At 43.1% G+C, this 25,769-nt stretch overlaps 1 protein-coding gene across 2 annotated transcripts in view; it reads right to left on the bottom strand.

Moving 5' to 3' along the window:
* C6PH18orf54 (chromosome 6p C18orf54 homolog) overlaps positions 1–25,548 on the bottom strand; it is a 203,555-nt gene extending 178,007 nt beyond the window's left edge. The window contains exon 1 of one of the 2 annotated variants that reach the window (XM_069626996.1): positions 25,449–25,548. The gene's annotated coding sequence lies outside the window, so the exon portion shown is untranslated. The remainder of the gene's footprint in view (positions 1–25,448) is intronic. The other variant, XM_069626997.1, reaches the window with a different exon arrangement.
* Positions 25,549–25,769: the final 221 nt, after the last annotated feature.

Below are 25,769 nucleotides of genomic sequence, written 5' to 3'. Positions count from 1 at the left end.
ATTAAGAGTTACATGGCATTACACTGATAAAACCAAATGTTCCACTAAAAAACTAACTTAGCTAATGCAAAGGAGCTGCTATATTTATGGCTTTTTAAACAAGGTAATAGAGTTAACTGTGGAACCTGTATTTTACTATTCTACAAGGAAGCAACAGAAAGAATGGTAAATGCAAATCACATGAGAGGTTTAGTGCATTTATGTACCATTTTTTATTTAAGTGGCATTATGAATAAAGATAAGGCCCATTACACATTTCTGTTAAAATAGGGTTATACACTGTGAACCCAAGCCGTGTACGCTGGTTCACCTAAACTGTATGGCTATGCAGAACTCAGTTTTCTAGAAAACAAACCCCATTATTCATCATTGTGAGTAAGGCATTAAAGAGGCTGATGGCACAGCTGTGCTTACTTTAAACACAAAGTACTTTGAGTAAAATACCAAAAACAAATTCAAAAAGCGTTCCAAACTTTCTATGACTATATGGTTTAATATTTAGCTGGAAAGCCACCCTGGTAAGAGATTAATTAACACATGGTCAAATCAGTAATAGCAACCTCTAATTAGCAGGTGCCATAAACAGATCTTGACCTCAGGCCCTAAAGTCTGAAGTGAATGTGATGGCTTCTTTAACGTAGCCTACTAAAAGTGCATTTTGTTCAAGGCAGAAATTGTTACTGATACCAGGATGCTAGCAACATGTAATTTAAAGCCAAATTGTACAATAGTGTACTGAATAAGGAGTAGCAGGAAATACATTTTTGGCTTTTTATTTTTTTAACTCTTTGCTGATTTGTAAACCAACAATTTGAATTCAGTGGATCAAGGGAACAGTATGCATATACATTTTTATTTAAGTATACTAAAATGTATGAACTATTTATACATTTGCATATTTTAATCATTGGAATGTACAGTCACAAAAATGTAAAGGATGTCTCTGGGTTCAGAATATTCTTGTGAATCTCAATATATCATTCTTATTATTAGATCACATGTGCATATCGGGAATTATAAGGCAAATAAATATTTCAATTACATTTTGGTTTTACACTCGAAAGAGGGGGGCTACCTCATAGTGAACACATCCCCTTATGACAAATAGTATTTAATGAGCCAACCCAAGTAAAGAGGATGGTTCTAGTCCGTGTAAGTGAAGTGAAGAGAGCCTATCAGAGAATTTTTAAATAGTATCAGAAGTTCAAAAGACAAATACATTTCATAGAAGAGTAGACTTTTCCCTAACCCTGAGACCACCTCTTTACTGCCCAGTATTTCTCTGGGAAATACAAATAGATCTGGAATATCTGGTCCCTGCCAAGACAATGGAGGTGCCAGGAACACCATTTTCTCCCTTCTCAATCACACCTACAGTGACAAGAAGAGCAAAGTTTCATGTCAGATATAGAGGACTATTTAGACCTTCGAGTGAGAGGAAGGGCAAGTGGTCCACTTATCTCAGGAGAGAAAAGGAGTACTCCCAAAAATAGTTAAAACAAGAATGGCAACATGCAACCAACAGAGACCATTAAGCCCACATGGCTAACCTTGAGAAAAAACGCTTTCTAAAAAAAAAAAAGACAAAAAAAAAACCTTTGACATAAAGGACTAAATAGAAAACCCAGAACCTCTAGCTAAGCAGTGGAACATTGTTTTTGAACGAGAACAAGAAGAAATATCACATAATCCAACCACTCAGAAAGGATTATGGGCCCATAACCAAGAAGAGCAACGGGACAGGGAAAAAAAGAAAAGGAGAGGAGTATCTGTACCAAACAAATAGGAAACCAACATACAGTTGTTCTGACAGGAAGAGTAAATATGAAAACAGGATGGGGGGTTTAACTGGCAGCTATGACTGGTGAGGGAAACTAGACTCAAGGTCAGAAGGCATAGAAAAGGAAATCCCCAATTCCATTGCCCGTTTTGTGAACTACCCAAACAAACAAGAGCCCTCCAAAGCATCCAGCAGACATTCTGCATCTTTTCAGACAAAGAGGAAAGTGTATCAGCAGATGCTTCTGTGTAGCCACTCACTTACTAGACACCATGGCAATGCCACCCCCACAGACCAGCAAAGCAGCAGTCAGTAGAATACTCCCCGCCAACAAAAGCAGCAACAAGAAATCACACAGAGGAGCATTCCCCTGCTGCCAACTCATGAGCCGAGTCGTAGAGACGAATCCCACGCTCCACACATGAAGCTCTCGGGTCTCCTAACGTGAACCAACACCATGCCTGTCCAAACAAGGACCTTGCGGCAAAATCAGAATCATAGCTTGTCCCTACCACCTCCTTCGCACCAAGCATCCAGGCACGTGCCAAAGGACCAACATCCAGTCAACACGCCATGCAGCACTGGCGATGGGAGCAAGCCCATTTATAAAAGGAAGGTGCTCCCTCTCCAGTGAGCCATCATGCAAACAGCAATAAAAACAGTGTGCCCAACAGGAGCAGAAGGCCCCACTTCCAGCCACACCACACTCACCAATTCCAGGAACCGCCATGCCAGGTAGACAAGGACCAGCATCCCTCAACCAGTCCACCTGCCAAGCTGAATGGCCCAGGGGGCATCCACCCTAACTCCCATGCACCCAGCGCCCAGACAGGAGTGCAGGGAGAAGGGCCAAATACAGATGCCCCTCCCAGAACAGAAGGGAGAGGATAGACTGAGCAGCAGGCAGCCCAGCCACCAATGTCTGGATGCCAAGAAAATGAAACTGGCACATTGTGGGAGGCTGGGAGTGTTCTACTCTCAGTGGAGGCATTTATGGTATGTCAAAAAGATGGAATAGATTCCTGAAGTGGAGGTTGGGACCTTACATGTAAATTAGTGGGACAAGGAAGAGGGGTGTGTAGATAATGCTCGGTTACTATAACGAAATAAAAATGTTTCAATATGACAAGAAAGTCACTGAGGAATTCGAGCATCTGCATGGTGGTTGTGCGCTCACCTGGGCTTTTTGAAATGTTTAATTAAATAGCATGATGGTAGACCAACCTCAGGGAAATGTGTGGGGCTAATCCACACACATTTTCCTATGCTCACACCACGACAAAGGCATATTCTGGCAACACCCACTTTCAAATTTAGTTGGAATGTGACAGCCAAGGAGTGCACAATGCCATCTCCAGGAAGAGGGGAGGGCCAACCTTCCCCCTGCCATAGCCAGCCTGATTAACTAACAAAAGCTCCATGGAACCATCCTGCTCTTTTGTTAAGCGCTGCAGCTAGTGGCAGCGATTAACATAGCAATGGAGGGTACTTCAAACAGGCCCACAGGGGGTCTGCGTGCAGTGGTTAGCTGAGGAGACGGGAAACTAAACAACCTTCATATGCAACCGTGTTATCCTGTAGCCAGCTCCCGCCCTCAGTATCAATGACAGTAAGATCCATTAACCCAGAGAGACTCTTTGATCAACAACAGTCAGGAAGATGGGTGGGATTTAATATCACAAGGGAGCGTGCCCAGAGCTCTTTCTGGAGAGAAGGTTTCCGCCATATTGTCCTGGACATTTCCGGTTCCTGTTTTCACCCCTTTACCTTTTCCTGTTGCAAAGCACTCCGGTTACGATATCACGCATATAGAAACTGTTGGTAAGGACCCTAGGATTGGTTTATTAAGGTGGGCTTAGCCTACACTAATCTCATGTTAGGCAGAAACCTGTGCAGTTCGCTCTGGGACCACTGCAAAAGATTTAGGACTACAGATGTTTGGCAGTAAACCCACTTAGTAGCAGTCTGTACCATACAGATTCACTTGGTAGCTGTGGCTGAGCAGTCAGACTTCTCTCAAGAAGAGTTAGGCAGTATACAGAGTATTCACAATAGGTCAAGAGCACACACTAGAACAAGTAAACACTGACCAGGGCTTGGTGTAAAAGAGATATAATTATTTATTTAAAACCACATCTAGAAAAACACACAGGCACTAATACTCAGCAATTCAAGAACACGGTCACTAAAAGATATACACTCCCTTAAAAGAATATTAGACAAGTCTTAAGTAAAGCCCCACTTATTTTCAGACAGCGCTGAGTGCTTAACGTAGATGGCACTCTAATTTTTTTTAAAAAGGGAGAGAAAAGCAGAGAACAAATTGAAACAGATCCCAACACTTTTACAAGAACAGAACAAGAGGGGAAGGCAAAGTAAAACCGTGAATTCAGCGTCAGTAGGCCGGATCCGCTTTAAGAGGAGCGAAACAAAATGTGTCCAAGGTCACACGGTTGCAGTGCACAAAAGTCTTGTAATGGTTCAAAAAGGAGTTCGATCAAAGAAAGGGACCAGTTAGAGGGTCAAGGCGGCCAGCCCACTCCAGAAGGTTAAGGAGTTATTATTACCTTGTTGCAATCTTTAGAAAGGGAGGCCTGGCGGACACGGTACCTTAAAGTGGTGAGAACACTCCAGCGGTGGCAGTTGTTCCTGGCAGCGGATGCAAGCCGGTGCTTCGTCCGGGGGAAGAGAGGAACTCGTCGTGGAGGAAAACAGGAGTCTGTTGCACTGCCAGGGAAGAAACCAGCCGCAGAGTTTCTCAGGTACAAGGAGCGGTCCGTTGATTCGCGGTTCAGTTGTGAGTGGCTATCCGGCTGCCGGGGTGCTTAGCACGGGCAGTTCGACCACAAACCGGGCTGGAGTGCAAAGAAAGATAGGTAAACTGGTTGTGCCCACCAGTCAGGGGAAGAAGCCTCTCCAGCCGGGAGATCTTCTGTCGTCAGGAAGTGGCGAGTCGGTTCCGCAGGGCTCCACCGGTGGTGTCGTCGTGGTAGGTCGGCTCAGCTTCTCCCTCGTCGGATTCTCAGGTCCTGTGGCGACTTCTGAAGTTCCAGTCCCCAAAGCCCTGCTTTTATGCAGAAAACCCCCATTCACTCAGCCTAGCTGTCACTCAAACATGCTAAGTGGTGGGCCAATCACACAAGAGTGCGACTTGAGTTACCAAGGTAACTCAGTCCAGGGTGCCTAAACCCCCTCCCACACCCCCTGTGGTACCCAGGCAGAGTGGCACCACTTTTGGAGGCTTCTGTGGAGAAGCCTGCCAAAAAGTGGAACAAAGGGCTCGACTTGGGTTGGAGTCACAGAAGAGAACACAAACGCCATTTTAGAATCGAGTCTTAGCAAAAAATACCAACCAGAGAATTAATATTAATTAAATAAACCGGCGGTATGTTCGAGGCTATGAGAATTAAATAATTAAAGTTGGTAGCCTCGAACAATGGGAAAATCCCATAGGAAAATATTCGCTGTCGAATATAAAAAGTAGTTTCCATTGCCACCAGCCAAAACTCGATCAGGGGGACGGAGACGTGCCCCCTCGTCTAACAGACCCTGGGGCAATCGAATTGCCCCGACCAGTACGTCCATAATATGATGATTTGTACTGGTTTCTGTTAATTATTTGGGACTAGCAAAGCCAATGGTGACTTTACATGCCCTGGGAGACAGTAGTCAGTCCCAGGGTATGGAGTCTATGTTGGGGTGTCACTATGACACTCCTGTGTTACTGCACGGAGGGTGCTATGTAACACACATCGTAAAAACACATGAGACCCTATGGAGTAAAGGACCCCACAGCCCATAAAACACATTCACAGTCAAAGGAATACCATAAATCATGTCCAAGAGTGGGAGGAAAAGAGTCTCACTCTTGGCAGGAGGAAAAAAAACAAACTCCAGAAATCCAGCAAAGCAGCTGGGGGACTCACTAGGTTAGGAAATTCAGCTTAAAGAGAGAATTCTCCCTAACAGGCCAAGGCTCACTTTCGACAGATCTGAAGACTTCACAAGAAGCAAGTAAGGGTAACTCAAACTTGGACGCTGGCTGATGGTACAGTCTGCTTTACATCTTCCGGCAGTGAAAGAAGGCCAGGATATCCAAAGAGGGAAGCAAGATCCCTCCCCTAAACATCTCACAGGGAACAGAGGGAGATAGAGAACTCAGAGGACCCTCCAGCCGCTCCAGAACCATTACCCAGCAAGCACACAGCATGCCCTCCTAAACTCTGCAGCAAACTTCCTGGATAGGAAGTGCCAGACGGTCTCTGAACCTAAAGCCAAGGACAAGGCTGCAACACACTCCTCAGCTACGGCCATCCGCTTTAAAGGACGACACAATTGCATTGAAAGAGCTGGAAGAAGTGCTGCGACAAGGGCATTTGAGCCACTTGAGCTCCTCGATACATAACCAATGGCAACCCTGAACATTGTCAAGCCGCCAATGCTTAAAGACATCGGTGATGAATCCTGTGGACTCATCCCTTAATCCCAAGCCTAAAGTCTCCTGCCATGTGGCCAGGGGGAAGGCAGCCACTACCTGATCCCAACCCTGAGGGTGGTGTCAGGCGGAAGGATCACATGGGAGGAGACAGCTGTCAGGGGAAAAGTGGCGACTCCTTTACGAGAGACACAGTATTCATCTTTGGAGGATGAGATTTCTTTTATGCCCAAATAGCTAATGGCATGTTGTCACTGCAAGACTCCCTCTCCCAGAATTACCCAAAGTGCCAAGACCTTTTCTATACACATGAAAATGGTGCACGGGGTGGGGTATGGGGGAAGAATGTGGGCTACATTGACCCACAGAACAGAATTTCGCCAAAACCAAGCTGCATTTGCGCAGAAACAGCAAAATAGTTGTGCTGGCTCCTGTGAGCACCATGGCCTCAAAACTGCGTTTTGCAGCAACAAAAAGATGACTGAACCATTTTGCCAAGCACACATTGGGCAGGATGGAACAAAGGGGGCACACTGAAGGAGCTTGCCAGTGTGTTCTGACATATACCAAAGAAATAAAGTGAAAAATCAGCGCTGCCTTGCTGCAGGTCCAAAATCCCCATTAAAAAGGAATCTTTTCACCTTTAAAAAAAATGCTGCTATGACGCTATTTCCATCTGTTCTTCCTTAAATCACTGATTAATAAGGCCCTGCCATGCCCAGTATATATCATTGATCATTGTGCTTCAGCAAATCCAAGCATGATTTCTGAATGACAGGCCCTGTCAAACCAACTCTGAGAAAAATCAACAAGGAACTTCACTTTTTCCCGCAGGGGAAAACACGTTCATTTCTTTACATAAAGTATCAAAGCTCAGTAGTTCAAAGATTCCAGCTATCTGGGCCATGTCAGTTTCAATGTATCTGTGCTTCAGACAAAACTCCTGCATTCAAGAAAATAACTATGGCTGCAAGACAGTGTGGGAATCTGATGGAGATGCAAAACCGAATTTAAAATGAAATGCCAGCTTGTCACCATACGTGTATAAAAATGTGCTTTGCAAACTAAAAAGGAGAAAAACGCCTGTTTAAATGTAAAACTGTTGAATGAAAGCCTGCCTTATCTAGCAATGTGAAGGGGTTTTGTTGCTGGTGATAATACACAAATGGGCTATTTTATTCCACAGGTTTGTTTTAATTCAGGACCCAAAATAAGAACATAAAAGGTTTTAAACCACCTGGGCTGGAGTTTGCAAGCTCTTAAAAAAAAAAAAAAAAAAAAAAAAAACTGGTTATTCCAATTGGCAGAGCCAAGGCTTCCCCCAGAGGAAGGGGACCACCATAAAAACTGCTACATCCCAATGATAATTACTAGGTTGAAAAGAATCGAGTCTGGGATGAAACCCCCGACAATGGCACTCCCAGTACAAGAAAGTGTGAAGTGGGAAAGGGGCAATAAACCTTTAATCAACCCCCAACCCTCAACCTTGCTCTGAAGGAAATGACAGTTGGTGGCAGCTGAAGGGGATAAATGGTCCAGTGAAAGACAAAGGATTGCCATTTGCTTTTGGAGATAATTTCATAAATATTTTGAAAACTTTCAAACTTATCTCTGCAGCAAGACTGTAAAAATGCAAAAATGTTACAGTTTAAATTTGATTTTATGGGCTTTCATTGAAGACATGGTAGAATTCACTGACACCTTGGGAATAGAAATGGCAAAGCATTGTGGATTACAAGAAAAGCATACATATTACCAATGCACATTTTTATACTTACATCCCTTATGATCATCCACACGTTAATAAAGTTATGGAATTTTAGGTCGAATCTTTCATACTCAAAATTACTAAAGTATTAAACGTACCAAAAAATGTCTCACAGATTGAAGGATTAGACCGTTATGCTCTACATAAAATCTGTAACCTGATTAGGTCATTTATTAAGGTGCTGCAAATGTAAAAATGTGGAAATTCTGTTATGACAGATGTTTGTCAAAAAGGTCTGTGGGAAGTCTTTTTACACCATAAAATGCAACCTCCTAAACTGAGTCACATCTTAGGGGAGGCAACCAACATTGATTCTCAAATCCAATTGCTTAGAGGCGTGCTTAGCTAAGCCGGCCCAGCAATATAGTCTAGGACGTCACCATGCTCTATATAGAGTCCCTGACAAGACTCTAGCCACACCCTCTTCCTGAAGTTCCTGCTCCGTTTTTCCAGATCTGCTCCATCCAGATTCCAAATCCCACCACAAGGCCAAAGCATTGCTGACCCTACTCCAGAGTCCACTGCAAAACCCAAACACTGCTGATCCTATTCCCTGCAAGGCCTCAATTCTGCAAACCCACTAATTATTTTGGGAAGAATCCTGAACCAGACTGGCTAGCTGCCCACTAACTTCATGCCCGCTGCAATCCTGCCATCCAGCTGACCTTTAGTATCCAGTGACCAGAATTGTCATTCCGCTGTCCTTGCCATCCGGTGACCAGACTGGCCCAGCTGTTTTCCTTTGCCAGGCGCACAGCCGTGTGGTGACCAGAACCTGTTGACGGTCCAATAATCCCAAAACTAAAAGTGGACTGTGAGTATAATTCCCACCTCATAGAAACACATAATTTATCTTGTCTTGCCTTTGTCCTTATCCCACTCTCTAAGCCACCCTAGCCGTATCCTGTTAACTTGTAAAACAAAAACTGTTAGAATGATCTGTGCACTCTGCCCGTGACTTTCTAAAGTGCTAGCGCCATCTCTTTTCAATTCTGTCTTGTGTAATCCTAAACTATTAGTCCTATTTCAAGTGATCGGTCTGGTTTCCACCAGGGTTGGGAACTGGAGTGACAGGGTTGAAATCGCAAATCAACCCTGGATCTTACTGTGTCCATCTTTGGTGGTCTAGTCTGAATACTGCATTTTAAACTAAAACTGTTCTCGTCACAACTGATTTCCTTTCCTATTTCACAGCTTCATTTTATTCAAAGCGCACCTTTTTATATCTTGCATAACTCACCCAGTTTCATAGCTAGAGACCTATTTTCACTTCTATATTATCCGTGTGATCTATACTTATCCCCAACCCAAAAACCACACTCCAAATGAGACCATTTCACCCGTATTTCAAAGAAACCGTTTTTGACATTTTAAATGGGAATTCGGTAAAGTGCAACTTTTACACGTGTCATTTTGCTGGAATCCATTTTAAACTTTCCACTTGTTTTTCAATTGCACGCTCTTGGTAATCCATTGCTTGTGATTGTTAGGGTCTATGCATGGTTGCTTTAGTGAGAAATTGTAATTACCTTAGAGTTTTAAACACACATTCATTATTAATTTGTCCATTTCCGAGTGTCATTTCTTAACATTGCAAGGGGTTTAAAATCCGTTTTCCACTCTTATTTGATGGGGTAAGGCCGGATTTGGATTCCGTTTTCTGCCTCTTATTCCCGATTACCTGCTGTGTCTTTCTATCTATTCAGAATTAATTTATTTATGGGTTGAGGGAACCTTGCAGGGGGAAATCCTAACTTGGGGCTATCTTTCCTAAATCAAAAACTACTCCCATTTCCTGGTGTTTTGTACATGTTCCACTAGAAGGTTAAAGCAAGTGCATTGCTTACATTCTCATTGTAATTATCACCCCATTGCTGCTTGCTGCCCCATATTAAAAAATGTACAATTTCTTTTTAACTTTAAAATAAATAAATAAATATTGCATTTTACCAACCAGCTTGGTTCATGGTCTACAGTGACCTGGGGTATTTGAAAAGGGGGTGTGATGCGAGCTGTGTACCATCTCAAATTGAATCTGGATAAAATGAGGAGAAAAGCATCTCAGTTGTGCGCTACATACGAGGGCGAGACCTAGGTGTGTGAATCACATGACTGAAATCCTTAACAAGAAGTTACGATTTCAACTTCCAGTGTTTATGATTCTACTTTATGTCTCGATCTAAGGAAAACATCAACTCCTTTAATCCTTTAAAACCATGCCTTAAGTATAAATCCTCTCAATTACCAAATCAGATTGGATTACATTTTCATCTAAAAACAAACAATAACCTTATGGACTCCAAGTCTCAAAATGCTCTAATTACTAAGACGAGGAAGACAGGCCCAGCTGTTGCGGTCTAATTGTTGTAATAATCAACAATTGATCAGGACCTTTAAACATTTAAAGGGCTATAACGTCCGTGCGAGGAAGAAGCAGCAGGGCGAAGCAGAGGTTACCTCGGTGCTTGCTGTGTAATAGATGAGGCTGCGGTCAAGACCTTCGATATGCAGAGGACACACAGCGGGAAGTGACATTGAAGTAAGCCACCCCAGGAGAGAGAGCTCTATTCACGCCGTGAACCGCTCCGTTATTGAATGTCCATCGGAGAGTACACAGAGCAGTGGAGGCTCTAGTGAAGGTCAGAGCGAGTGGCAGGCGACCAACAGGAGAAGTCAGAAGCAGGAGAAATCCAGAAGAGAGAAGCAGCACTACCAGCGCAAGGCATAAAATAAGCAGTGTTGCATAGCAATTTGCCATGCAATTCTGTAGGTTTGATAATCAAATGGACACTTGTGTAGCAAAGTTAGCTATTGAAGTTGCCTTCTTGAATGAAGGCACAGCTCGCCCTGCATTCCTCTCTTGATGTTCTCTTCACCCTCTTTTCTCCATTCACTTCAAGTTCTAATATAGAGAAAGTGCAGAAGCAATCATCTCCTCCACTCGTAAGTGACAAAGGTATGTGTGGGAGGGCTAGGAAAGAATTTCTTTTTTAAATAATTGCAAAGAAGAAATAATCAGGATAATACTTTTAAGCAGCTTTCTATATCCTGTCTGGCAAAAACCAGTATGTGTCAACTTTACATTTGTATAAAATGTCTTCATGCGATTCCATTCCAAAAATGGAAGTTATTGCATAATGCATAATTACAGTATTGATACTGTAATACACAGCATCATCTCCATGTGTTACATTAAAGTTTATTGTTGGAAAAGATGCATCATAATTACAAGTGAACACTTTTGAAAATGTACATGATCAAATTCTTTTGATGGCAAACCTAGTTCTGAAATCAGCAGGTTGCATACATCTTGCAACTGGTGCTCAACCTATGCGCAAACCCATATTTATTCAAATTGGGTATCATCACTGTGTTGCTTTATACCATGTACCCCGAGAGTGAGAGGACCACAAACTACAATATTCCACCTAGTTTTCCCAGTTCTCTTCCGGCTACGTAATCCACTATGCTTAGTCTCTTTCTTACCGCTTACATGATAAATACATAAAGCAAAGTAGATGCCTACGCAAAATCGTGATCAATAGTTCCATAACGGTCTGTATATCTACAGATCTACTGCAATACCAAACACTGTAGTCGGCCTGCAGAGTACGCTTTGCTTTACGATTGCATTATATATTCCTACCTGCAGGAGACAGCTGGCCAAACTGTTTTCAGAGCCTTTTATTTTATCATATATATTTGTGTCCATTCATGCAGCTAACCTTTTACATTTTACAGACACTCCTCTATGGCTCGCAAAGTCTTTTTGACCACTTGTATAGTCAAGTAGATTTTTATAAAGGGCAAGTAGCATTTGCAAGAGATGTTTGAAACTTTTATTTAACATTTACTGTAGAAGAATGTAAAATAAAAGTTTCAGTGTGCATGCCTGGCCTCTGGCTGGCAGCAGTGTGCCAATCATAAAGTGGGTTTGTAGGGACACCATTTTAAAGAAATCACATTTTAAATGCGTTGTCCACCATTGCTATTGTTCGAGTGCATTTCTCTTAGGTTGAATAGGTAAACTAAGTTACCCGACCTGCAAGTCTAGTTGTAGTTTAAAGGCCCGACTCCCCTCACTAATGTCTTATTTCAGCGGTACGCAAAACTGCTTTATTGTTACTCAGTTCATGTCTTGGGTACAAATAACTTCTAATGACATTAACATTATTAGTACAGCATTACTAATCAAATCAACCTGTTTACTAATGAAAAAGAATTTTATTAGCAAACTCTGCTAATCAATTTTTGAAAACTAATGTATGCCTTGCAGCGAGTCAGAAGGAGACAACAAGGCATACCAGCGAGTTGGCCTGATGCCGGTGATCCTGGGGCACGCCGGAAGAGACCGCTATGTAATAATAAAAACTATTTTGAATACCAACAATCAAATTAAGCAAATTGGGCACACCTCTCCTAAAGAGGGATTCTAAATAGGGGAACACTGTAACATGCATTGCCAAAGCCCGAAGAAGGTGATAAAGCGAAGGGGACACAAACCGGGTGCCACTCTCCTGAGAAAGGGTATCCAAGGGGAGATTATTATAACCCACATTGTCAGTAGTCAAAAGGTTGCACAGCTAGAGATCAGAGAAGCAGTTGTTGGTTCAAATCTCACTGATGAATCTAGTGTGGAGAGTTTGGAACAGGCCTTGCAACAGAGTACCAATTGTAGTAGTAGTAGTAGTAGGAGTTTTATCCCAGCAGGCGAATAAAGCAGGAAAGGGAACAATTGTAGTTGGTCCTGGTAGGTGAGTGGATCAGGAAGAAGTAGTGATTCGAAGTACTGGGATTGTGGTAAAAGGTTGTGGTGGAAATGAGATGTTGATTCCATCCATTTGTTTTTGATAAACTGCTGCATTTCTGAAAGTGATTGCTGAAACTATCCTGACATTCTCACTAAAGTGGAGAAAGAACACTTGCATTTGATTTCTAGACTTATGTTTGGAGAATAGGACTTTGTGGTTTATCAAGCGAGAGGTTGTGGAAATATTAACAATTACTTTGAATTGCTAAAGGGCTTTTGAGAAACCAGACAGACACTTTGCCAAGGGAAAGAAGGAGACATTGAATGGAAAACACTTTGTATGCTATATCGAATGGAACTTTGTTGTTGACCATAACACGCTTGAATCTGAATTTTGTTACAGCTAACCCTGAATGGATGCAGGAAAGGAGAATTCAATCCTTAGCACAAGGATTAATGTTTACAACTTTTGAGTTTGAAGTTATATATTATTTTGTTTAGTTTAAAACAGCCAAACAATTCCTGTATAATTGTATTACGTATATATGTGTGAAGGCCAGATCGTTTTTGGAGATTAGGTCATTTTTCTTTGCCTTAGTTTATTAGGCTGGAATTTTCTTGTTCGGTTAGAAAAAGATGGGAGTTTGTCTCACCCCTTTTAATTTGAATAAAATGGCAAATTGTGAAAAAACTATACCTTTGCGTCTGTCTCAAATTTCGGACTCCTCACACATCAGAGATACCTCGACCAGTGCTTCAGAATCGCTGATCAACACAGACGATTCCTGACCTAAGCCGCAGTGTAGGCTAGCCTGCAGCCGTTCGTCCAGCTTCACTCGGCGAAACCGTTGTGCCCCCTGATAAGCGCAACTCTCATCTCAAACTCTGTCACAGAAGCCCGCAAAGTGCCCTGAAGCCAACTCGACCCGGTCGTGCACCAAAAACATCTACAGCACAAGGTAATTGTGGTTCTGTGGAACTGGTCCTTCTCAGAAGGACCCTAAAGACATTTTAAGACCCATTACTCCGTTTGTGCTAAAGCCAAGAAACCTAGCTAGCTAATTTTTGTATCGTGCCACTCATCCAAAGGCCTCAGGGCGCTCACGAGACTGACAAAGAACAAAAAATGGGACGCAAACGGTCTTGGTGTTGTATAGTTATAACAGAGATCATGTGCATCATTTAATCTATTCCTCTAACAAAAAGAAGCATTTTCAGTTGATTTGTTAACTGGCCCGTTAATGCACATGCCCTGAGATCCAGAGCAAGTGATTTCCAGATGGAAGGTGCCCATGCGTTAAAGCCGCACCACCAATCTTTTTTAGGAGGAAGCGCGGTTGGTACAGCATCACGCTGTAGTTCGAACGAAGAGTCTGCCTAAAGGGAGTTATTTTTACTCTCAAAGAAAGATAGAAAGAGGCTTCACCTGAGAGGTATTTAAACACCAGGACCGAGTGACACTTGTAACTTATGTTAGCTTGGGAGGTACCTACCAAGAGACTATTGCAATAATCCAGCTTCATATTTACAATAGCTGCTGCTGCAATCAAAGCTCCATTAGCAACCGACAGATATGGGCGAATCATCCACAGCAGATTGATGCAGTAGGAAAAGACGAGTTGAGGTATGAGATGCGTTTCTTGAAGGGAAGTTGTGAGTCAAAGAGGATTGCTAGGGTTTTAACTGAACCGGACACTGTAATGGCATTACAATTGACTATAAAACATGTGTACCGTGCATCTAGGTTTTTTAACTTTTGTTGTGTCGCAATGACAAGCACCTCAGTTTTCGAGTCATTCAGAGACATAGAATTAGTAGCTATCCATAGCTGTATGGCTTTAAATACTTTGTTCACTATGTCCACATCTTCACTATAGAGCAAATAGAGTTTAAACACTATCTGGGTGTCGCCTGCATACTTTGCAAACTGGACCCCCAAAGAGGCAAGAAGGTCGCATAAAGATTTAGAATACACATTGAAGAGTAACGGTGACAGGCATGATCCCTGTGGAACACCACAGGTTAGAAGTATTCTTTATGACTGGGCATTACCCTTAGCCACATTAGCCGTACTTGGTCCCAGAAAGGAATCGAACCAGCTTGCAGCCATGGGGGGGGGGGGGGGGTACATTTTCCTCCTTAACCAGTCTTTTTGCCAGCAGTGCGTGGTCAACCATATCAAACGCTGATGAAAGGTGCAACAATAAAAGTAAAGCTGCACTACCTTCCTCAATAATTCCTGCAATGTTTGATTTTAAATCTAGGAGGGCAGGCTCCGTCCCAGGATTCATACGAAAATCATATTGTTCATTAGCCAGAATATTATTCTATTCCACGAAGTTCTGATATTGAGCAAAGGCTATTTTGTCAATTCTTTTTAGTATGAACGGAAAATTAGTAATGGGTCTATACTTTCCAGGGACTATAAGATCAAGGTTCTCCTTTCTTATTAGAGGAGTTATCCATTCCTCCTTGATATTTTCTAGGACATAAGCCTCTTGAAAGGAGCAATTAACAAATCTTGTAACCCATGGGACAAGCATTCTAGCCAAATCTTAAAGAGCGTTATTGGGAAAATGTCCCCCTTTCAAGATGTGGGCTTCATTTTTTGTATGGTCTCCATTAACTCACTTCCCAATACTTCTTATCTAGATTAATAGTATCACAGGAAGATATTGTATTGGCTTGAACAGGTTGTAACAACTTAACCTGATCTAAAATGAATTGTTGATGTTCTGTTTTTTCAATAAAGCTTTCATGGATACATTTACACCAATCATTGTCTACAACAAAAGTTGACTCAGCCACAGTTCCTTTAAGTTCTTGTAGGACTGTAAACAGTTCTTTAGGTTTTGATTTAGCATTTTCTGCTCTTGCATTTAAATTATTTTCTTTGGCTTTAAACACTTCTTTCTTCTGGCTGCAAGTTTGTAAGTCGCTGCCGTAACATTCGATGGATGTTTACGCCAGTGGCGTTCCACCTTCCGTTTCATCCCCTGGGCATACAGAGGTAAACCACTGATTGAAGCTGACCACTTTGTTCTGTTTGACTGATCTTAATGGAGGCAGCGAGTCGAAAGTTTGATTTGTAGCCACTCTAAAAGAGGATATAAAATCATCATGGGAAACATAAAAGGTTACACTTGTGAGTCAAAAGCCTCAACAAAGACTCTTTTACAATAATGAGTTAGGATTTAGAGTCTAACTACTTTCAAGGATTTAGTTGGAAAGAGAGGGAGAAGTGATCAGACCTTATACACTTTTCCACGGACGTTACCAGCACATTTTCTTTTTTGGGATAAAATCCAGTCCAGGGCGTTTCCCCCATTATGTGTTGGGGCATGAACATGCTGTTGAAAACCAACAGACTGGATTCTTGTAACAATGACAAGGCCTCATGATCCAAAGGATTTATTCGCCAATAAGTTAAAATCTCCAAGGATACAGAAGGCTGTTGTATCTTTTGAAGCACCACCAATGAATGCTAACAGTTGCTCTTCAAAAAGCAGTGTTGACATAGGACATCTGTATAATAGCAAAACACTAAGTGAGTTAACAGAGATGGTATTCAATTTTATTAGCATAGCTTTGCATTAATCACATTTTGGAAGGGCCGACACATAGAATTTCAACTCTTGCTTAAAAAGTGCAGCAACACCCTCTCCCCTGCTTCCGTCACGATCAGTGTGGAGGCAGCAGTAGCCAACTGTAGTGGCCATGGATACAGCATGTTAACTGCTTCCTGAAGCCAAGTCTCAGTAATTACTAAAACATCAAGATTAGTTTCCGATATAAAGTCAGCTATTTCAACAGCATGTTGAACTAAAGACCGAGTATTTAGTAGACTACATTTTAGTGTGTTTCTCTGAACCTCACTAGCTGAAAAGGATCTAGTGCAACTGCTGTAGTTATCTGCCTTGCCTACATGAACGCGAGTATCTGTGTAGGTCGTGGTAATTTCACTTGAAATTTCTAGTGAGGATGAGCTGCAGGGAGTACTTGGCATATCAAGTTCCGTGGCTTCTGTCACCACAGTAATATGCAATCCCCCCAATTGCTGTCCTCTGACATGGCACGGAGGCAGGCCTTACAATTTCTCTGAATGTCAGCAATTAGAATACACTGTGTAGACATGCGAAGAGATCGTATTAGTAGACGAGATCAAGTTTGATAAAAACGCTGGGGTCACTCACCATATACGAACCAGCACAAACCGCTAAGACGCACCGCCACTAACGTGCTTGACTTTGACTCTAAAAGGCACAAAAACTACACGTTTTATGGGAGCTGCAGTTCAGTCTCATCAGCGGTGCCACACAGGAATACAGAGAAGCAAAGGTCAATTAAACTAATTAAATGTGCTAGGTGCTTTCACTAAGAGATAAAGAACTATTTTCTACGTACAAGCATAAATCTACCCACAACTGATTTTTAAAATAAGAAATTCCCCAATTAAAGCACAAGTAATTAGCAGCAAGATAATAAAAATGTTGAGCAAAGAAAAATCCTTTGAACAACCTTAACAAACTGTTGTGGTTATTAACCATAATGACTGTCAGTATCCAGAGTGCATCCCTTTTTCTTCTTTTAAACAATCATCTGCATTCCTTTACACAGTGGGTTGTATTTCGTAGTGTTGTTAGACTGTTGTGATTAATAAAGTAGGTATGTTCTAACATATCCTTGACTTTACACTCCTTTTATCATTGGGCTAGAATTGTATTTTTGTTTTGTTGCAACTAACCAACGATCTACGACCTTTCAGAGATAAGTCTGCCGTTCCGTCCACCTTACCAAAATTGAACGTGGAGGTTTATAATTTTCTTGTTATTCCAATCTGTTTGGATTCCTTCTGGCGTTTTAGAGGTGTGGGGCAGATTGATGGTTTAGAAACCGATTTTCACCCCTGGACCACTGATACCCGGAAGTTGATTCGTCACAGTCACTAACAGCAAACACAATAGCTCAGAACAGTTTTGCCCAAGAGCACCCAGGTCTAAAAGGATGACTTTAGAGACCATCCTGGGGTCATCTGATGATCATCGAACTGCACTAAAAGTCATTCCCACATCAGACGTCATCACGCTTTACTTTAAAATCATCAGCAAATATCTCAGGATGGTGGGTGATGATTTGGGGATGAGCTTAGGACGACTTAATGAATATGCTAACATCATCCCCTTTTTAGAAAAGTCTTTGTTCCTGATGCTTTAGGGATGACCTACTGATCACTTCAAGAGATTGCACGTTTGTCCCTGATGATTTGGGGATGATTCTGGGATGACCTGCTGATTACTTCAAGAGCAATGCCATGAAACATGTTTGTTCTTAATGATTTGGAGACGACATACTGATTACTTCAGAAAAGTTTGTAGGATGATATGCGGACCAATACAGATTGTCATTCTGCTTTTGCTTAGTTGCACTTACGCTGAATGATCACCCACTGTGACAAGGGTAAAGCCTGAGACTATGTTTGGCCAAAGTGGAAGCCAGAGGCCTAAACATAGCATGCATCCGTGAGAATCCTTTGCCATCCCAGTCAAAAGCAGGCACCCATCACCCTCACAATCCCCAATGTGGCATGGATAAAGCCTGAAACTATGTTGGGCCAAAGTGGAAGAAAGAGGCCTAAACATAGCATGCACCCACAGTGTGAGAATCCTTTGCCATCCCAGTCAAAAGCAGGACGCAGCACCCTGACAATCAATACATTTCCATGCTGACTTGTTAGGTAAGAATTGGTGTAGTCCCACTGTGTGAGGCTACACAACACTTATCTGCTTGGTATTAGGTAAGCCCCGGTATAGGTCTGAACTACACAGGTTGGCAGTGTGACTGAGAAGCCAGGCCTATCTGAAGAGGGTTAACTGTGAGCTGTAGAGCTGTACAAATGAAATCTGTAAATACAAGTAGCCAAGTAGCACTTACACTCAAGGTTTCAGTTATAAATAGTTGTTTATTTAATTAACATCAATTTTTAAATAAGCATTCTTTAGAAAGGCAATTCATGTAACAATGTAAATATACTTCAGAATCAGAGCAAGTTAGTGGATAATCTTTGGATATGCTTCATATACAATTGCTACTCCCTGGGGTGACTTCAATCACAAGGACAATAATGGCATTTATGTATCAAACTAGGTTGCAGAAAGGAAAGGGTTTAAGGAAGGAAAAAGGTTAAACAGGTTCTCAATATAAGTGAGGACAACTAAATCTTCCAATGAAATCTAGACAAGCCTTTCCCACCAGTTACAGTCTAAAACAACTTACTACCTATGAGGGTCAAACCATATCAAAGTCAGTGGGCTAGAAAAGTCTCCAGGGAGCCAGGACAGCCAAAGTCAATTTGAAACAGTCTTTGGAACGGAGGTACTTCTTAGAATGGAAAGGCTTGCGCAGTTTGTTAGAAAATCACTTGTAGGGTCACAAGCTGTGAAAACAGTTGGAATCAAATCTAAAAGTAAGCCACTGCAATTCCCAACTGAGAAAAGCAAGGCTACAAGACAGTGAGCCAAGTACCACAAGTCTAAACAGTACCTGTGGTGGTCCAGCTGGCTTCTGTCCTGCTACAGCATTACAGACCCTGTGTTCCTGCTCCTCATTTGTGGGGACAAGAGGGAGGACATCTGTAGGGCTCATGCAGTAGTACTTAGCAGCTACGGGCTCTTTTCGGTTCAGTGGCACTTTGCGGTTGCAGTGCTTAGTAAACAGCACTGTTGCGGATCTCTGGTACCGGTTGGGCTTCCTTCACTCCTTGGGTCTGGTGAGGGGTCTCTAGCTCTTGTTGTCCTGCTTCTGGAGGGTCCTAAGGAGACCCCTGGAGCTTTTAGCCAGATTTCAGACGTTTCACTCAACTATGGATTACTCGACCCCCTAGCACTTGGTTCTTGCAGCAATGAAGAAGTACAGCCAGACAGGGAAGATGGTCCAGTGGAGTTGGTCCCACTAATTTAAGGGGAGAAGTCGTCCATTCCGAAGCTTCTCTGTCTGAAAAGGGAGTTTCAGCACAGCAGCAGGGCTTCACCAGGCAACTCAAAGGTCCGGGAGGATGCAGCAAGCTTCATTCACGGTTTCTTTGTGGGGTGTTTCTCCCAGTGGTCGACTCTGCCTCTAGTCCCAAAACCCTTGCTTTTTAAGCAGGTTTCTCCCATTTATGCTGTCAACGACACATCAGGGTCGCTTTCCTGAAAGGACAGCCAGCCAACCAGTCAGCCATTCAGGACTGGTTGCATTCAGGCATTACTAGAGACAAAGGACAGGGAAGTTTCTGGAACCCCCCTTACATCATGTCCTTCCAGACATACTGGAAACAGAGGCAGGACTCAGGACTGAAGTGCGCCAAAGGCAAGACAAATAATTGGCTCCAGTCTGTTTGATGCACAGAGTAAAACCCAAGAAAGACCTCACAAACATAAACTGGCAAAAAAAGAAGACAGGGCCATTTTTATAAAATGGTCACCCCTGTGTGCTATACTGCAGCTGAGGGTTCAGCCTGCTGTAGAAAAGCACAATGGTAGGAAAAATTAAACCGCTGCCACTAGCCATTTAAAAGTAGGGAGGGCAACATACAAATGTTACATGAGAATGTAAGATAAAGGGCTACTAGGTAACCCCCCAGCACTCCACTTAAAATGGTGCGTGCAGGACCCACAAAGAGAAAAAGTGTAAAGTCAATTTCACTTTACTATTCTTGGGAACAGTAGTTTACACAAGAAAAGGAATTTTAAGCCTTATGAGAAATCTAAAGGATTTCAGTGACACTGCACTGAAGGTGCTGTGTGTCACCATACAGAAAGTAGATGCATATGGAGTTTGTCAGACACCCAAAAAAGTGAAAACACATAATCCAAAGGTCAAAACATATGTGGCAGTGGGAAAAGGGCCTCACTCACTCTAGGGTTAAAATTAAAAAGTCCTACAGTCCAGCAAAAGAGCTGGGAGTCTCTAAGGTTGAATGGAATTAGCACGGAAATTAGAATTCTCCCCAACATGACTGCAGCAATATATGGCAGTATTCACGTGCACTCCTTCACACATTGTTCATGTTTGCCTTGCGCAAAATCCAATAATCAACGACCATAACGAAAAGTACCTCCAGGATAAAAAAAAAAAAAAGAAAAGAATCCAAAAAAGAAAGAAGCAATAAACAAAAAGAACCACAAAGTCCCATCAACCGAGGTCTAAACTACCCAAACCTACCAAATACAAGCAACAACAAACCACAAACAGCAAAGACTAAACCCAAAAGACCAAGAAAAACACCAATCGAAAGAGGACGCCCACTAAGGAACACAACCCACGCATCAGGCCTCGCCACAAGACAGACAAAGAAGTCAGAAAAGACAACAGAAATAATAAGAAATCCCAAACCACTCGGGAAGGCACGGACCAGCATGATCCCACAACCCCAAAAAACTCGACAAACATCCGAGATGGCCCAAGCAGACATACAAATAACAGAGCAAAGACAGACTACAATGCTCGCTTCCTGTCCACATTCGACAACATGGTAAACAAAAACCATCACAGCAACAACGAACCGACAGCCAACAAGCTTCACGAATACAGACCCAACCAGGACACAAACGGATGACAACTAATAAACCATCACAATCCGGTCTCCACCATGGACAATACCCCAACCGGAACAAGGAACAAATTGGAAATAATCACACTCACTCTACAACCCCTATATCACCAAGGCTGGAACAACAGAGGGGTAGCTGTCCTATTTACCACCCACAAAAGAACCAACCCCACCATAAACCTTGTCTACTCGACAAAGAGATTGACCAACAAATACCTCCCCACCCAAAAGACTCAACTGGGAAAAACCCACCTGGAACGGAAACCCAACCAACAACACACTGGTCAGAACAAACAATACTAACAACAACACAAAAGGTAAATCCAGCAACTACACTGCAGCCTCCTCAACATTAGATCCATGGCAAACCACTCAACAGAAATCAATGACCTCCTAAGCGAAGGAGGCACAGACGTGCTCTTCCTTACGGAAACCCGGCTATCAGACAACTATAAAGCCATCACAAACGAAGCATTACCCGACAATTATAAATTAATACACGCCAACAGAGAAAACCCGATTAGGAGGTGGAATCGCAATTATACACAAAAAACACACCCAAGCATTTCGAATTATCACAACCAACGCAGAAGACTATGAATCCCTCCAAATCAAGATCGAACTCAATGATCAATCCAACATAGTATTCCTACTGATCTACAAACCATCTTCTTACAACCCCAACTTAGCAACAAAACTATCGGACGAGGCCGTCAGGCTATGAACCCACCACGACAACCTAGGTGAAAGAGATCCCACCGATACAAACATAGATACAACAGAAGACACACTCAACAATTGGATCACCAAGGCAATTGACCAATTAGCACCAGCTAAAACATTCAAAGCAACACCAAAAAAACTGGCAGCAAAATGGTTCACAGAAGAACTGGAAAAAACGCCAAAAAAAAAAAACACTACAAAACGGAAACAAAATGGAGAGAACAATACACCAGAAAAGACTAAATAAAATACCAAAGACAACTCAATTTTTTTGAAAACGTCTACGCCACAAGAATCAGCAAACAATTCACAGAAAAAAATCCCCCCTACACACTTTGTGACAGACACTTACACCAGAGCAGGATGTGTGTAGTAGCTGCACAGCGGTTACTGCGTCTGTGGTCATTATCCTGTGCAGGTATTATTAGATATGTAGTCACTTACACCAGAGCACAACCTGTGTAGTAGCTGCACAGCAGTTACTGCGTCTGCGAGCATTAGCCTGCGCAGATACTATTATATATGTACAGGGTCTGTGTAGCGGTTGCACAGCAGTTACTGCATCTGTGAGAATTAGCCTGCACGGGCACTATTACATAAGTACAGGCTCTGAGTAGCAGCTGCACAGCAGTTACTGCATCTGCGAGCATTAGTCTGCGCGGGTACTATTATATATGTACAGGGTCTGTGTAACAGCTGCACAGCAGTTACTGCGTCTGCGAGCATTACCCTGTGCAGGTACTATTACATATGTACAGGGTCTGTGTAGCAGCTGCACTGTCAGCAGTTACTGAATCTGCAAGCGTTAGTCTGCGCGGGCACTATTACATATGTACAGGGTCTGTGTAGTAGCTGCACATCAGTTACTGAGTCTGCAAACATTAGCCTGCGCAGGTACTATTACATATGTACAGGGTCTGTGTAGTAGCTGCACAGAAGTTACTGCGTCTGCGAGCATTAGCCTGCGCGGGTACTATTATATATGTACAGGGTCAGTGTAGCGGTTGCACAGCAGTTACTGCGTCTGTGAGAATTAGCCTGCACGGGCACTAATACATAAGTACAGGCTCTGAGTAGCAGCTGCACAGCAGTTACTGTATCTGCGAGCGTTAGTCTGCGCGGGTACTATTACATACGTACAGGGTCTGTGTAGTAGCTGCACATCAGTTACTGAGTCTGCAAACATTAGCCTGCGCAGGTACTCTTATATATGTACAGGGTCTGTGTAGCAGCTGCACAGCAGTTACTGCGTCTGCGAGCATTACCCTGTGCAGGCACTATTACATAAGTACAGGCTCTGAGTAGCAGCTGCACAGCAGTTACTGTATCTGCGAGCGTTAGTCTGCGCGGGTACTATTACATACGTACAGGGTCTGTGTAGTAGCTGCACATCAGTTACTGAGTCTGCAAACATTAGCCTGCGCAGGTACTCTTATATATGTACAGGGTCTGTGTAGCAGCTGCACAGCAGTTACTGCGTCTGCGAGCATTACCCTGTGCAGGCACTATTATATATGTACAGGGTCTGTGTAGCAGCTGCACAGCGGTTACTGCGTCTGCGAGCATTAACCTGTGCAGGTACTATTATATATGGACAGGGTGTGTGTAGTGGCTGCACTGTCAGCATTTACTGCGTCTGCGAGCATTAGCCTGCGCGGGTACTATTATATATGTATAGGGTCTGTGTAGAAGTTGAACAGCAGTTACTGCGTCTGTGAGCATTAGGCTGTGCAGGTACTGTTACATATGTACAGGGTCTGTGTAGTGGCTGCACTGTCAGCAGTTACTGCGTCGGCGAGCATTAGCCTGCGCGGGTACTATTATATATGTACAGGGTCTGTGTAGCGGCTGCACAGCAGTTACTGCGTTTGCGAGCATTAGCCTGCGCGGGTACTATTATATATGTACAGGGTCTGTGTAGCAGCTGCACAGCAGTTACTGCGTTTGCGAGCATTAGCCTGCGCGGGTACTATTATATATGTACAGGGTCTGTGTAGTAGCTGCACATCAGTTACTGCGTTTGCGAGCATTAGCCTGCGCGGGTACTATTATATATGTACAGGGTCTGTGTAGCAGCTGCACTGTCAGCAGTTACTGCATCTGTGAGCATTAGACTGCGCAGGTACTATTATATATGTACAGGGTCTGTGTAGCAGCTTCACAGCAGTTACTGCGTTTGCGAGCATTAGCCTGCGCGGGTACTATTATATATGTACAGGGTCTGTGTAGTGGCTGCACTGTCAGCATTTACTGCGTCTGCGAGCATTAGCCTGTGCGGGTACTATTATATATGTACAGGGTCTGTGTAGTAGCTGCACAGCAGTTACTGCGTCGGCGAGCATTAGCCTGCGCGGGTACTATTATATATGTACAGGGTCTGTGTAGCGGCTGCACAGCAGTTACTGCGTTTGCGAGCATTAGCCTGCGCGGGTACTATTATATATGTACAGGGTCTGTGTAGCAGCTGCACAGCAGTTACTGCGTTTGCGAGCATTAGCCTGCGCGGGTACTATTATATATGTACAGGGTCTGTGTAGTAGCTGCACATCAGTTACTGCGTTTGCGAGCATTAGCCTGCGCGGGTACTATTATATATGTACAGGGTCTGTGTAGCAGCTGCACTGTCAGCAGTTACTGCATCTGTGAGCATTAGACTGCGCAGGTACTATTATATATGTACAGGGTCTGTGTAGCAGCTTCACAGCAGTTACTGCGTTTGCGAGCATTAGCCTGCGCGGGTACTATTATATATGTACAGGGTCTGTGTAGTGGCTGCACTGTCAGCATTTACTGCGTCTGCGAGCATTAGCCTGTGCGGGTACAATTATATATGTACAGGGTCTGTGTAGTAGCTGCACAGCAGTTACTGCGTCTGCGAGCTTTAGCCTGTGCGGGTACTATAAGTACAGTGTCTGTGTAGCGGCTGCACTGTCAGCAGTTACTGCATCTGTGAGCATTAGACTGCGCAGGTACTATTATATATGTACAGGGTCTGTGTAGCAGCTGCACAGCAGTAACTGCGTCTGTGAGCATTAGGCTGTGCAGGTACTATTACATAAGTACAGGGTCTGTGTAGTAGCTGCACATCAGTTACTGAGCCTGCAAGCATTGCAGAGCCTGACTGCAACGTAAATGAGCTTCGGAGCAGCTACGGTGTCTATACTACCAACAGGCTGCCCCGGGTAATTTCCATACCAGATGTTTAGAATATCACGTACTTACAATATTTAATTTCAACAAGTGATAAGTACAAGGAATTACAGCTTCAACGTGCATTTCCAGAGGTTGCAAAAGGGATTCTCTTAACAATATAACAACAAAGGGGTGAGAATGTCTAAGTTGATGAATGGTAAAAGAAATGCATATGAAATTCATTAAAAGAGCTGGACCGCATGCACTCACCTGATGCTGCCTGGAATCATGACATGAGCGTTTGTGTCTAGTTTCCACCCGAGAAACGGACCATAGCAATGCTCCACCCCCACTTCATCACGTGGCCTGCTATGCATCACGTGGGTTTCAACGTCCACTGCATCACGTGGGTTTCAACATTCATGTCGTCATCATATTTGGTGAAAGGCAAGTTGTTGCGGGGGCGATTCTTCCTTTCCAAAGAACATTTTGGTTTCTGTTTAGTCTTAAAGTTATCTCTTGTTGATTGTTACTGTAATGCAGAGCGGCAATATTGGGAAGGGGATATTTCTGTGTATTTTGGTGGTTTGT

Source organism: Ambystoma mexicanum, chromosome 6p (assembly GCF_040938575.1).
Source record: "Ambystoma mexicanum isolate Mex_15411 chromosome 6p, UKY_AmexF1_1, whole genome shotgun sequence".
Taxonomy (NCBI): Eukaryota; Metazoa; Chordata; class Amphibia; order Caudata; family Ambystomatidae; genus Ambystoma; species Ambystoma mexicanum.
The sequence above is the reverse complement of the archived record's forward strand: the minus strand, read 5'-3'. Positions and strand labels throughout refer to the sequence as shown.